The sequence below is a fragment of the Gnatocerus cornutus genome, unplaced genomic scaffold (assembly GCF_029298725.1).
Source record: "Gnatocerus cornutus isolate USDA-ARS CGAHR unplaced genomic scaffold, icGnaCorn1.1 ctg00000025.1, whole genome shotgun sequence".
NCBI classification, from domain to species: Eukaryota; Metazoa; Arthropoda; class Insecta; order Coleoptera; family Tenebrionidae; genus Gnatocerus; species Gnatocerus cornutus.
The window spans coordinates 4,294,403-4,310,612 of NW_028275376.1; positions in this window are offsets into that span (position 1 = coordinate 4,294,403).

Here is a 16,210-nt window from a genome sequence, read left to right on the forward strand (position 1 = left end):
AAAACTAACTTTTCGTTTTTCTTCGCCTGTTTTCAACCAATTCGTTTAAAATTTAGCTCAAAACATGGATAATTAAAAAGTGTATTGCGGTATGAAGCCCTTTTTCGGTTATAATAGTTTGTTTTCTCATAAAATTAATTTAAAAAAATCATATTTATGCAACTTGGTATACATCTTGTTGCACTTTGGCTTCGAATCTACCATGATTTACGATATCCTAAATAGCCTAGCCAGACGCTAATGACAGCAATGGTCATAAACGACCCATCCGTCCAGGCAAAATTCTGAACAGCAGACCTGTGTTGTAAGAATTGAGTGAAAGAATGACAAAATTCAATCACTTGAACTTGAAAAGTAGCGAGAATAAATGGTATTTATGGTATGAGTGAATCAAAAAAGAATTTCATCAAACAAAAAAACGAGGTTAAGCCGAGTGTGATAATGTTTTTGAGTGGTTAAAATTTCTTTGTGTTTATCATATAAGATTTTAATCAAGTTAATCTCGCAAATAATTTGACAATTGCTGACATTTGCTTGGCGGAAAAACGATCACATGTCACTTTAAAATAATGTTGAGTATTTAATTAAAATTCAAGATTTAAATTAGCTTTTGTAAACCGGCCCTAGTAGGTAGAAAAGTCTAGTTTTATAGCAATAGTAAGTGGTTATTTTTTATTTTTATTTTTTAATGGTAAAACGAAAAAGTAGAAAACAATTATTAAAACTTGCGAAGAAATCTAAATTTCATTCAAATTCTTTAAACTTTCATTGAAGTTGAATTGGCATCTAGTAACCACACATTTATCATTAGTGGGCGCACAATAATAGACATTCACAATTATTAAATTTTTAAAAAATATTAAGGATAATTATGGTTTTGATTGTGACTTTTTAAATGTTGAAATCATAAAAGAAACAAGAATAGGGTTTGACAGCAGATTGTTTTATAAATGCATCTTGCAATGAACGAGTAACTATGGTTTCAGGCGAACGATGCCACACTGATCGAGATTGTTGATTCAAAAATCTTGCTAACAGTTTTCAGACACTTTTCACAAGATTTTTGCGATTTTTTTGCAAAATGTCATTTAGGTGACTAATTCATTTGAAAGTGAAATTGTTGCACATACAATTGTTGATTTTGACGTTTAACTTACACTCTCCAGTCTATCACATCTCGAAAAATTGAAGACATGGACATTTCTAAAAAAAGAGTGACTTCGAAAAACCGGACAAATTCTTATAAAATTTTAACTTTTCAAAAGTTACTTTGAAAACCAAGCTAAAAGCATTAAAAATGTGTTGTATTTTGAGGGGGCCTTATTAGTAGAATTTTTGAATATGACTTTGAAAACTAGAAATTTAAATTATTGGTGGAACAGTTTAGCAATGTTGTCATTTTTCTAATTTTATTTTGATCCTACTGCTAAAACAGAGTGGATTTTTTTCTCTTTTTGGTACTCTCGGGAACCACCCAATTACCCCTTTTCAAGGTGGTGCGCCACTTTCCGGACACCTGGATATCTAGGCACTAACTTAAAAAACATGCCAACGGAAATAACTTGATATTCAAAGGATATTATTTGTTGCACGTTAAAATTGCACTCCTATTATCGTGATTTGAGACGATTAAAAGTTCACACAAAAATTTGCTGAATTTCAGAACTAATTTGCACGTACATTTGTTTTTAAACGCTCTCAGAATGAATAATAAGAGAAACGAAATATAATAGGATGGAATGTCTTTTATGACAGTTTGCAACGAAATCGATCATTAGTAAATAAATAAAAACAATCGGAAATACATCTATTGGGCTTTTTAATTTTTTTGTTTTGAATATTTTTAAATAAACCTTGCACGCATTGCACATATGGACGGCTCGGGCCTGGAATACTTTAACGGCTTTTTTAAAGATGTCAATGTCTTAAGAGTCAAGAACGGTCGCCCCTTTTAGTTTTAGCTTTAAGTCCGAATTGTGAAAAAAAAATGTCACCACGGATGCTCAAGCCTTCGCTGACACGTCGAGATTTGCGAACTCAGCTGCGCCTCGTCATCGCAAAACGTCTCGGCTACTCAGCGAAGTTTCATATTGCATTCTTGGTAAATAAAATAAAAATTTAAGTCACTTATTGCACCTAACAGTTTTGAAGGTACGATTTTGAACACGAAAGGTTTTTCAACTGACATTTGTAGTTAAACTTAATCATGGAGCAAAGTAAGTTTAGAGAAAAAAATGATCTAATGGTGGTTTGAAACCTGAAAACCATAAACTTGGACACAAAACCGTAACTGAGACGTCGTTGACGTAAGTGACGTAAGCGGTAAAATAGTGCATGCCAGGAATTCCAGAGCCACCCTTGATGCTAGAGACATTTATAAGCACCTTGTATAAGGGTAGATAGTGTGTAATTCATGGATTACTATGTGGTCGTAAAAAAAAGTGTATTAGTACAGCAAAAATCGTGTTAGTTCACTTCTTGCGATTTTGTGTATTAGTTCGTATTTTTAATATAGTCCTATTAGTAGTTCAACAGTTTTTTGGCCTGTATTGCAATGTCGTTCAAGAGTTGTACCCTTTGTCACTGCTTTTTGAATTTTCTAGAATAATTACATAATTATTTGGAATTTTCTGGAAATAATTTATTCTTGTGAATTTTTTAGGAACTGGAATTTTTTGTACACAACCATAAGTGGACAGCCCCCAACTAAAATTCAAACTTTTACCCGCGACAGTTCGGCACACGCTTGGGTAGTGTCCAAACGAATTACAGTCGACTCTCGCTAATTCGAAGTTGGCGGGACCAGTAAAAAATTTCGAATTGCCAAAAGATTCGAATTAGCGAAAGAAAAAACAAAAAGTTCGAATTACCAAGAGTTGTGATTATATGTATTTATTTGTATGAAAAATATATTTCAACGTCATTTAGCCTACATACATCAACGTAGTATAGTGTGTTCATATACATTTTAGACACTTGTATTTTTGTGTCATGATGCTTGTGTGATGATGCTTGTGTCAAACTCAGGCTCGATATCTTATTAAATTATAAAACCTACAAACAAGACAAACAAAGAAAAAAAATGCAAATTAATACATTTGCTGACCCCGTGAAAATTGCATTGAAAACCTTCGATTTAGTGAGAGATTCTCAAGGGAGCGAGCTTTTGCTTCAAAATACCAAGAGTTTCGAATTACCGAGAGTTCAAATTAGTGAGAGTCGACTGTAATCCAATCATGATATTCCACCTTCCATCACTTTCGCTAAAAATCGTCTAGCATGCAGTCGTGCGTCCTGCTGAGTGCAGTGTCATTAAAACCGCGCTAATTTATGATGCAACAAGTTTTGGTGCTGTTTCTAGTCATTTTAAAAGCCAATAAGTTGGTTTATATCTCCTTTTATTAATGATTTATCGTGTCAAGATAGTAAACAATAAAACTTGGCCATGTGTTCAGCGTCAGAAATCCACGTGTGGACGAAATCGTCGGTCAAGGTAAGGAGTTTCATTTTCATTAATTTCGAGGTGTCAGCTACTTTGTGTTTTCAAATCTGTGCCAATTCCGATGTATTAATCAATTCTAATTGTCTGAAATCTTTAAAAGTCGGAGGCCGGTGTAATGTTTGTTTGACGGGTAATACAAAATGTTTCTAGCATCAAGGGTGGCTATGAACTGTCAAAACAATTTGCAGCTCATTACAAATGTGGGTTTAGATTTTTCAATTGACATTTGTAGTTAACCTCACTCAGGGAAGAACAATGTAAGTTTTGAAAAAAAAAAACTTTTTTAATTGTAGTTTGAAACCGTAACAAAAACGTTGTTGAGAGGTTTTTCTGTGAATAAAATATGCACATTGTTAGATTTATCTAAAATAATCTCAAATTCACATCAAACCCACTGTCAGTCAAACTTGGATTTATTGAGTTTTGAAAAATAACTCCTCAACTTTTGCTGTCCTTTAAGAACCAACAGTTTCATTATCTGATTTAACACAAATGTGGAAAAGAAATGCTAAGTAAGAAGTCAGAAATTTAATTGACTGTTTGTCACAAAGAATATACTGACTGTTCTGTATTCGAGGAGATAAAACACTCTGTCAACGCCAGCTGTAAAACACGAGGTGAAAATCACAGCGATTCCTACTTTTGTTTTTTGAATTTTTGTTCACACAAATCGCTATTAATTTTCCTTCATTTTTGGTGGTTTTGTAAGGTCACTGGATTGAAAATTTTTTTACACAACAATTTTCAGTCTCTCTTTATCAGACGGCCATGGATATTTTTCGTTCTTTGTGTGGACACATTGTTTTATGAATTACTATCGAATGTTGTCGATTGTCGTTTATAATAACATGATTAGAAGAGTAGATAATTGAAGAAATGGATAAGAATGTTAACGTAAAGTTATCAAGCAAATAACAAATGGTCGCATATGGAAATAACTTAAAATTAACAAAACATCACAGAACGTGCGTTAAAAACAAAAATCTTTTGAATACCCAAAAAAATAAGCTTTTGGTTTCTTCTTGGTTACGGTGGCATTGTTGCTACGATAATTCATGTTTTAAAATGTCAAAATTGATTTTTCGAGTGGTGCAAAACGACGATTTTTCGAGTGGTGCAAAACGACAATTTTTCGCTGATTTTCGTTGTTTTCTGGTTTGAATTCGCAAAGAATAGCTCGAAATCTACAAAACTGTCACTTTTTATCAAGATTTAACGGCTGAATTGCAAGACAACAGCAGAAATCTGCACGAAATCGTCAAGATTCTTAGAGAAATCCGCTTATTTCAATGCAAAACGGCGATTTTTCGCTAATTTTCGATGTTTTCTGGCTTGAATTCCCAAAGAATAGCTCGAAATCTACAAAACCATCACTTTTTATCAAGATTTAACGGCTGAATTGCAAGAAAACAATTTCTGGAGACATAGGAATCGAACTTCTACCGAGGTTTATATACTATTTTATTCACAATCATTTAAAAAAAATAATAAAGAATGTTAAAAGTCCAATATTGTTAAACGTTTATTTGCTTCTAAAAACTGTTACCTAATTACTTCCGCCCATGCTCTACATTAGAAATGACTCCTCTGGAGTGGATATATCTAGACAACCACTTTTTCACCCACGCACGCATCAAGAGAATAAGTAGTTCAATTTGGTTGAACCTCCTACCAAAGTCGCTACTGTCAACTCATGAAGTTTTAGGTTAGGAATCTTTGATTTCAATACAACTTTATTATTATACGTAAATCAGTCATACGTAAATTCATTTTGTATATTTTCGACTCTTACTTCGCTGATATTTGACACTTACCGTTTTAAATTACATTTAACAGATTTTACGAATTAAAATATTTTATCAATCGTGAATCGTGTGATAATTTTATTGTTGAATATTAAAAATATGGATAGTGTAAAAATAACGTTCACCCGAGCGGTCGATTGATACTCCTATTCATCCAACCTTCTAAACCCACACACTTCCTTAAACGGAAGTCAAGAAAGAATATTAATTTTAATGCAATTACAGGGATGATTAAAAAAGTGGTGAAGCCACTCCTGCCTTGAAGCGTCAGCGCCGGTTCTGTCGTTTTTGCAAGAAAAGCAGAAATTATCTCAAGAGGCTGACAACCTAAACTGTCAAATAGATGCAATTTAGTAATAGAAAACTTTTCTGAAAATCTAAAATAATTGTAAAATAATTTATTTATGTCTTACCGTTTAATTATGAGCTCTTTATGGCTCTTATTTGCGGTACGTTTGAGGTACAATTACGCCCTAGGGCATTAAGGTGTCATAGCAACCTCACAACAAACAGCGACTGGCTAGGAATCGACTTGCTTTCTTTGCCCGCTATATTCAAATTGCATTTAAACTTAATTATCACCAAATAGTCATCTTTTTTGTCATAAATTCAGATTGTGTCAGAACTATCGTTTCCTTTCAAGCTTGAAAAATTCAAAATTTCATTCGGCTGTAACTGTAACACGATTGAGTAAAATCTAAATCTTTTTCCATAAATCAAATGGGTTCTGCAAGGCGCAAATGTTTTATCAGTAATGAAAATCCCGCCAGAGCGTTCGTTATTCGAGTTTTGACCAAACACCAAATAAAATATTTTAATTCGTAAAATCTGTTAAATGTAATTTAAAACGATAAGTGTCAAATATCAGCGAAGTAAGAGTCGAAAATATACAAAATGAATTTACGTATGACTGATTTACGTATAATAATAAAGTTGTATTGAAATCAAAAATTCCTAACCTAAAACTTCATGAGTTGACAGTAGCGACTTTGGTAGGAGGTTCAACCAAATTGAACTACTTTTTAAACTTGTCTAGAGCCTAGAGGGTAGAATCGTTATTATTTTTCATGGTATTGCCAAATCACCAGAGCTCTATAAAATTTTGTTCTTTCCAATTATTTAGATTACGTAAAAGGTAAACTAAAAACACTAATTGTTTACGGTTTCCAAAAAGTCCAAGCTTTCAAGCTAGCTGCGTCATTCCATTGGCGCATTACAAGGACAAAAAGAAACAAAAATACCACAGAATTTACTACAGAAAGCAACCAAAACAACCTTAGGAACTTCCCATAATAATAATTTAAATCGTACTAATGATGAATTATTAGTTTTTAGGATTAATTTCGAAAATTCTGTCGAATTAAACCATTTTTATCTTAATTTTGGATGCATGCTGCTCAGGTACGCTGTGTACCTATAAAATTATTTCGATTCGATTGGCTTCAAAGAAGCTTTCTGCCATTGCTAGGATTGTTTATACCGACAATTAGTAAAGGTGTATTTTTGAAGAGTTTTCTGTTCTTACTTCATCATTCTTGTTGTCTTTAGTTATCGTTGGAAAGACATTTGATGAAAGGAGAAAAAGCCAGATCAGTTAATTTGGCAATAAAATCATGTTTAGTCATGACATGATTGTATTGATGAAAAATTTAATTTGGAAATCAGTTAGTTTTGCAACAAAGTTCCGTTTGGTTCTTTCAAAAGAAAACGTATCTTTTTCATTTTCATCAGCAAATTAACTTGAAACGTCCATTTTGTATCATTGTGATCCATAACACAAACGCCAGAAGCTTTTCTTTTTTTTTTCATTTAGCAGATGGACTGCTTTTTGAAGACTCCTCAAATGCTGCATGTGTTTCTGGTTTTTAATCACCAGGTCGTCTCCGAGTACTCCTAAGTGTGGATGATGTGGAGTCTTCTGTCTTAGCATTTTCCTCACTAGAGGTTTAGTAGGAAGGGTCGGCGGAATCTTCATTAGCTTTTAAAAAATATAAAAAGGTTTTGATTTGTAATTATTAAAAAAAATATATTACAATTACTTTAGATTTTCAGAAATGTTTTCAGGGGGGCGATTCTCGAAATCACACTAAAACTTTAGTGCACTAAATTTTTAGTACGAGAAAATCAAAAAAATTAAAAAAATTAAACTAAAAAGTGCACTAATATTTTAGTGCGGTTTAAACATTATCTTGGCAACATCTCAAAACCAGTTTGTCCCCCACAAGAAATTACAGCAAAATGAAAAAAAATTATAGTTTTTGCTACTTTTTGATACGATTTTTGACTCGTGAAACCATAATCTCATGAGAATATCTCATCGTGGATCCAAACCTTTAGCGCAGTGTAAAAAGTATAACTTGCGTGTTATTGAGAAGCAAAAGAAAACATCTAAACTTTCTGAACAACTTTTAGTTCTTGTACAAGACAAGTTTATGTCTATTTTTACATGAAAAAATGCCCAATAACTTTGGAGAAAAGAAAAAAACATAAAAATACATCAGGCATGGCAAAACTTAGCTCAAAATTTAAAATAAGGCATAATTAAACACCAACAGACAACAGAACGAAATGATCCAGTCAAACAGAATGTGTTTGATTTTAAAGCAATAGTATTTTTCCAATCAGTGGTGTTGCATAAGTAGGATTTGCAAGGTCTTGAAATTAAATGTGTGTTCAGTAAATCGAAAAGTTTTACGGAGTTTTCTATCTTCCACATTTTTAAGGAATTTTCTATATATTTTGGTTTCATATAAATTTGCTACTACTACATCTAAGTTAAGACCTGTCTAGATTCTTCTTCTAATTTCATTGCTTTATCAAAAATTATGCCAATCTAAATAAACTAGCATGCAATTTAGTCTAATATCGACCACACTAATAATTTCATACTGAAAGTTCAGTACACTAAATGTTCACAGAACGTCGAGAATACACTTTTTCATTTTTCACATTAAATATGGATATTTAGTGCACTAAATCAAATCAGCACATTTCGAGAATCGCACCCCTGTTACTAAATTGCATCTATTTTTTTGACAGTTTAGGTTGTCAGCCTCTTGAGATAATTTCTGTTGTTTTTTTTTTATAAAAACTACAGTATCTTTTTTCCTCTTTATTTAGCCGATAGAGTGCTTGTGAAACGCTCTCTAGGTGATGCGTATGCGTCGTCTCCGTTAACTCCTAAGTGTGGACGCTGAGGAATCTTCTGCCTCATCATTTTCAACACGGGAGCTTTGGAAGGAAAGATCCAGAAATTTTTCACCTAAACATTCTTTAAGAACGCTTAGGTCTTCTCCACCCCTTGAAGTTGTCTGAACTTGTAACAACGGATGCAGTTTTCGCATGGGTGGTGGCACACTAGGAGGCTCCAGACATCTGACGAAATCATCAACGGTCTTGCAAACCTGCAAGATAAACAAAAAAAATGAAATAAAAATTGGCAAAAAAAAATTATGTGAGAATGAATATATGTACTCACAGATAATATTTCATCCTCTTCTTGGGATTTCGCCTTCTCACTGACACTCACTCCATCTGCTTTCTGAAATAAAATAAAATATTATTAATTGTTATAGTATTAAGAATCTCATAATTTACTTACTTTGAATAAAATATCCTCTAGAATATTTATTGATGATTCATCTTCATTGTCACTATGTATGATGATGATCTGGAAAAAAGAAACAAGTACATGAAATACAGGCAAACTGTTGAAATAAAATCAACTTGTATTTCTCAATACCTGTTGATGTCGTACGATTATTATACTCATCGGGGTTTATTTGTTCATATTTAAATAAAATTTATTGATGTTGCCTTCACTGAACTGTAACTTGTCGCAAATTTCAAATTGAATGATTTGCATTAGAATTTTTCTATAATAAAAAATATTGTTGATTTTGCAAAATTTGCGTCCCCACTTTAGACGGATACAAAGGAAGTGGAAAGTTCAATGCGCAATTGAAAAAACTATCAAGCTAGTCAGTGCTCAGAGAAAATATCTACATATCAAATGATTGCATCAAAGTCAAAGACCGCGTATTTCAATGAACTTTCCTAGATGTGCAAGCTTGCATTTTTCATGACCGCGGTCAAAGAACCAAAAAAATGAATATGTATGTAAAAAGTGATTACTTTTTGGACATTTGTTGTAAACATTAATGACAGCTCGTTGTCTTTTATAAAATTGGGTAATTTAACTTTTAATGTAGAACAATCCTGAATCTTTTTGAGCGAGTTCTTTTTGTATTTTGCCATTCAGCCAATTGGAATTTTTGGCCAAAAAAGTCTTTATGCTGAAGTGACTCTGTTGCCACCTATTTTTGACATGAATACAGAAACTGTTAACTGCAGTTTTCACAGTAGCACTTTTCCTTCACAATCGCTAAGGTTTAATTTTTCTAAAAGAAACTGCTAAACACTGTCACTTCTGCATCCCACACTTGTTTGTTCTCTCCAAAATTCGAATTGTCTCCAAGAGCACATTTCGTCTAATATCCAAACACAAAAATCTTTGTAAACCGGTTAGATCCGGCAGTAATTATTTGGTCGCCAAATGAACAGCAATAATGCTAAATTCTGACATAAATTTTACGACAGAGAATGACAGAGAATTTTATTAACCATTGCTCAATGATTTTACTTTGAGAACAAAAAAATATCGCTTAATTTGGGCTTGATATTGCAATAGTATGGCAACATTTACCAACCAAAAGCAAAATCTAAAAATCTAGTAAAATCTAAAAAATTTTATTAAAAATATATTCGTATAAAAATGTTATAAAATCCTCCTGCGCGAAGCTTGTTTGTGCATTCGCGTAAATAAAACACTCGCTCCTTTCAGTCGCTCGTGCTTTAAATAAACGCTCATGCACGAACATAAGCTTCATAAGCACTAATATTGTAGATAACTATTATAGCTAGAAACAAATAATTAAAAAAATTATACACCCGGTTTTCAGAAACAAAATTAAATCCTTAATTTTGATCAAAGATTTTTACGAAACCAAATAACGTTACCTATTGAGGTTTTTACATCTGAAAAACTAAAACTCGAGAAAATGTATAAATTGATGCTTCAAAAATTATAAATGCTAGTTGACTATAATCAGTAAAACATGTAAACAGTTTAGCAAAATTACCAACACTAGTATTGTTGCCAAATTTTTAATAGCACTAGGATTGTCAAATGTGCTTTTATACAATTTACTGCTAAAGTGATACTGTTACTCTAACAATTTAGAATGAAATGAAATATTTAGCATTATGTTAAAGTGGCATAAGTAAGTTGCAAGTTTAATTTCAATTATTGCATTAAACCGGCCTATACTTAGTTACTTACTATTGGTCGAATTAAAAATCGATTGTTCTAAAATTTACTTTTTTTAGCAATGAAAGTGAATTATGTGAAGAAAAATGAACGTTAGAATAATCAATAATTTTACGAAATAAATCAGAAATTAAAAATTACATCTTTAATTAAAATTAATATTTAATTCCATCAAATGTCAGAAATCAAACTGAATTAAATGCGTGATTAATTTAATCGCAATCAACTTAGAGTGGAAATGATTGAAACATTGAACATTGATTCAAAATTTCTTTCAATGTTTTTCAAATCATGTTGTTTACTCGACTCAATCTGCATGAGTTTTCAAGTGAGTTGGAAATAAAATTTTGCTTGGCTGACGCACCCCTGTACAAAAACTGACGCTCAGATCTCAAGCAGACGAACCCAAAAGTTCTAGGGGTAAAATGTATTGTTGGGTGCATATTCTATTCATACCATGGTGCATTATTTTTGGACGCTATTGTACTACATAATTTTCCAAAAAATCTATCCAAATCGAAGCAAATTGTTTAATGTTTATTACAGCCAAGATAGAATACAAAAATGGAAACATAATTACAACAAATTTACAAAGAACATACATAAAACAATTTACAATTTAAAGAGCATATTTACAATATGGCTACAAGAGATAACTCATCAGCAGTAAGCTATTTTTCATAGTTACCTCACAATTATCAAATGAATTGATCGGTTAATAACAAAGCATTTTTCACTACTAGCTTCAAAACATATCATTATTTCGTCTGCTTTCAAACTATGAAATCTGATTTTTCTCCTACAAGGAGATGCTGAAAAGTGTATTTTGGATTGCCTGTATAAGCAATTTAGGGAGGAGTGGGAATAAAAACAAACGTCATGTATACGTCAAAAATGAAGATATTTTAGATTTTAGGTTAGAAATTTGAAAATGAGAAATCACGAAAATTAATTGTACATTCATTTGTTTTAAAATGACAAGCTTTTAATGGCAACAGAGCTTTTAATGTATGTAACGTTTTAAGTATACCATAACACTTTCTATAGACATATGTAACATGACTAGACGTGCTAAGATTCTTATTTACAATTACACCTAACCTCTGAATCAATAGAAATATTACAATTATTAACACATATGTTTACAACATTAAATACAACATCGCGAATTTTTTAGGTCCAAAAATTATTACATGAGATTTATCGGAGTTTATTTTAAGATTACGTCTCATACAATGATCACTCAAATTGCTGAGGTTTCTATTTATTGTACTAAGACTAAGTGTATCAGTGTCGTTGTTAAATAACATATATAGCTGGGTATAATAGTGAGTGCAAATCAGAATGAAGTTCTGCTATATACAGGATAAATAACAGTGGGCCCAGAATTGACCCTTGTGGCACCTCATGAACCACAGGCAAGCAGCCAGGTATGTCATAGTTATGCTCGCTCACCACTCACTCGCTGTAACCTGTTATTTGAGTAGCTATCAAACCAGTAGCGCCCTTAGAAAAACCAAAATAGTGCAGTTTCGATAGCAATAATTGATGATCTACTGTGTCAAAAGCCTTGGAAAAATCGAGCAAAATCAAATCAAAATATTTTATATTTCGTCAAAAAATCTTGCTATTAATTTCTCCAAAATTTTTGACAACATTGTAAGATACAATTAGGTCTCAGATCATTACGACAACTTGGTGGATTTACTTTTGCTAGAGGTACTAATTCACCAAGTTTCCACTGACTGGGAAAGACATTGCTTAAGATAGAAGTTTTAATAACATCTGTTAGTGGTTCTATAATATATTCTACAATTAACTCGAACATAATTTTAGATATTCCGTCTGCACCAGCGGCATTGCTTTTAAAAGTCTTAAAGACTAAATAAATTCTAAAAAATTCTTCGGCATGAAGACTTCCTTCTGCTACGAGGTTATAAAAACACAAGTGTGAACCTGCAAGTTCGTTTTGTAATACAGGGTAGTGACGTTGGATTTTGGGACCATAAGCACTCCCTATAAATCCACAGTAAACACGAATTTTTTATTATTCAATCATCGAATATAGAAGTCAGAAAGTCACGACCTTTAACTTTAACTGGTCTAATTTTTGATCTTGAGGAAGTCTTTTCACAAAATCAGAGAAGGAACTCTTCTCCTCTTCCTCTGAGGTCTGATCACTTCGATCATCATGGTCAGAGTCAATTACCAGCTCATCATCAGAGTCCTCTTCAACAGATTCACAGATGGAGATTATCACTCATGTTGAATAAAAATTGCCTGATTGTGTCATGATCTGAATGCGACAGTTCAACCTTTTGAGTAATAGCTGCTAGACTAGTACCCGACATTTCTTCGACTTTTCGAGTGAGAGTCGTACTAGATGTTATCTCTTGAGATTTCATAGGGAAGGCTAACAGTTGTGATTCTGGCAGGCTCTGGTGCTTCATTTCTGATTATTCCAGTGGGACTGATATAGGTACGTTCTAAAAAAACGTTTGCAGTTGTCGATGTTGTTACCAAACCAGATTTAATAATAAGTCTTGTTACTGCGTAAATTTAAATTAAAAGTTTTTTCACCGAAGAACTTTTAATTAAAATAATTGAGTTTTTCAAAATTCGTGGGAACTGTCACATCTGACATTTCGTGATCTGTCAATTCTGTCGATGCTTCACAAAAAGTTCACAAGATGGCGCTGTTAAAAAAAAATTCAAAATAACATCTTAATTACTAAAATAATTTGAGTAGATGCCACTTTGTTGACCAATCTTCATTATACCAAAGAGATTTTAATTTATAAACGCATCTGAAGAAGATTTGAAGTTGGCAGTTAGAACTTTCGAGACCTCTAAAGTCCGTTTTTTTATTAAAAAACCGCCAACACCGCACTCTCCCAGCACTTTACAACCGGCAACATCGTCGATGATGACTTTTTGGTCATAAAATCAATTAGGTTAGCTGCCTAATTGACAATTTGATTACACAAAACGGCATTTCAGGCTGTGCCGAGTCTTTTCACTATTAAATCCTTTGATTTGCAATCCAACAGGCTGTAAAAGAAACACGTTTTTAACGGAAACACTGCCTAATTTTTAGAAATGTCAAAAATTTGACAACTATTTTCTCACCAAAAATCTCCCTAGGCAACGTTACCGGTTGTAATGCAATGTTTAAAAAAAAACGGACTTTAGAAGCGGCATTATTTTATGGGAGTACAATTTGTCGATTATATTTTCCACAGATTTGAACGCAATCTGAACAATTCTCAGTAATAACTCAAAGCGATTTCTCGACATTACATTTTTGGCAAAATTATTACTGAAAACTTCATCATTACTTCAATATTCTGCAAATGATTTGACGAGACCCATACATACAATCAGACCGAACAAAATTCATACATACAGGTGGGTTTTATTATTAGACATATTTTCATTTCGTGTTTTGATTGGAATTATAATAAAAATTGCTCGTAGGTGGTTTTGTTTCTCTTTTTCTTTTTGTTGCAGGGAAACTTTTTTTTATCAAGTTATTCGTTATTTAATTCATGCCTAGTCTTACGACTCGCAGAGGATTGTATATCAGTACTAATCAACATAAACCGTGTTTCAAAATGATTTTCATCTATGTAGTTGCCTTCTCAAAACTCGCTCTACGATTGAGGTTAACTACAAATGTCATTGAAAAATCTAAACCCGCATTTAAAATGAGCGGCAGATTTCTCTGACATTTCATAGCCACCCTTGATGCTAGAAACATTTATAAACACCTTGTTCTAGTTCTTTCACTTTGGATTTTTGTCAATGGTGTCTCTTATCAAACGTTAAAATCGCCAATTGGGAAAGAATTTAAACAACAAATACCAAAATTAAGCAAAGGTTGAGTCAGTTTTATTCCCCCAGCGATCCAGCCGTCTAGGACACCTGTATACCTCGCAATTGAACCTATCAATTTTCAAAATGGCGAGGTTCTGATAGTGAATGGTGTTTTCTTATGATTTATCGTTCGTCTAATGTACGATTTTCTTGTTTGTTTCGTTTTATTTTGGCCAACATTTAAAACATTTTAATACCCTTTGGAGCTGTTTAATTTTTGTTCCAAGTAATGATTAGTAAAGATTAGTAAATCAGTTATTTAATTTGAGTAGACGTGAAAGATGTTTGCGTTTCTGAATAACCAATTGCGTTTGTGCTATATTTATTGTATTCTCGATATTTCAAAATGCGTCGAGACATTATTTACTCATATGGCCGGTTTTTCAATCGCTGATTAATTGTTAGTTAGTCTATAATTTGTAATTAACGAAATTTGTCAGTTTTTAAAGTGTCATTTAATCAAAAAGTTTATGTTAACGTGCAGATTACTTAATCATTGAAATATCTAATAATTAACTTCCAATTTTCTAATGTTAAAAAAAAGTTGAAAACATCAATCTGAATCTTCATTATGTGGTATTAAGATATAAACGCATACAGCAGTGACGAAGAGGTTCGTAGACCTAAAACTGTAAAAAATTTCTTTTCATTTATTAGCAGCTTTTGTTCTAAAATTTTTATCCTAAGTTCGTGTTCTTCTAAGAATTTTTCTCGCTGTAACTTCACAAAATTTAATTTTTCTTCTACAAGTATATGCCCAAGGCCAATATATTTTTTGGTACCACTTGTTTTAACAATTTTTCTACATGTAATCATGTTAATTAAAGATTTAAGAATTTGTGTTGGAGTAACTTTTACTTTGGAGTTTTTTGGTCACAGGTTCTCTCAAATTTCTTGTTGCATATGAACTCCAGTTTGTTTCAGAAGATGGCTCATCATTTGATGTACTGGGTTCTCCACCTGATTGATTAAATTAATTATAATCATTATAAAGTAAATGTATTTACTTTTTTATCATTTGAGTCGAGAATTGTAATCTTCAACGTCAACAGCACCAGAAACCGTGTCTATAACTGCTGGTTTTGTGATCAGATCGATCAGAGACTCTCTTCTTAAAGCAACTTCTAAAAAGTGTGCGTTAAAATAGCAGACAAACAAATTTAAATTATTTACCATTGGTGTTATTTGAGTCGCTGTCGTAATTATTACATAAACCTTCAATCTGTTCGCCCAACATTTCTTTGATTGCCTTAACTACCACAGTTAGTGTAACTTCTTCAGAATTTCCACCACCTGTTTTTAAAAAAATTTTGTTTGTTATGGGCGCATTTTTGTTTCGTCGTTCGCTTTAGGTTCGCATATTTTTCTTTTAGCCCTTCACATTATGAAAATAACTTTTGCCACTGCGGCAGTTAAATTCTCTTTCAATTTTCTTCCATACGTGTCCTTTTTCTTTCCAGACTTTTTACACTCAATAATATTTTTATTTTGGTCTACTAATGCAGCTAGCAGTGTTTCCTCTTCTACAGTAAAGTTGGTGGATCGTTTGCTAGGCTTTTCCATCGCACAGGAACACTTTTCCGTTTCACTTAAAAAAATGTTGAAGCAACTTTTGTTTGACAATGTCAAATGTTTGATGCAACTTCACAGCTATACACGGTTGTACCAACTTAACGACTTTTTGATTAATTGAGAATC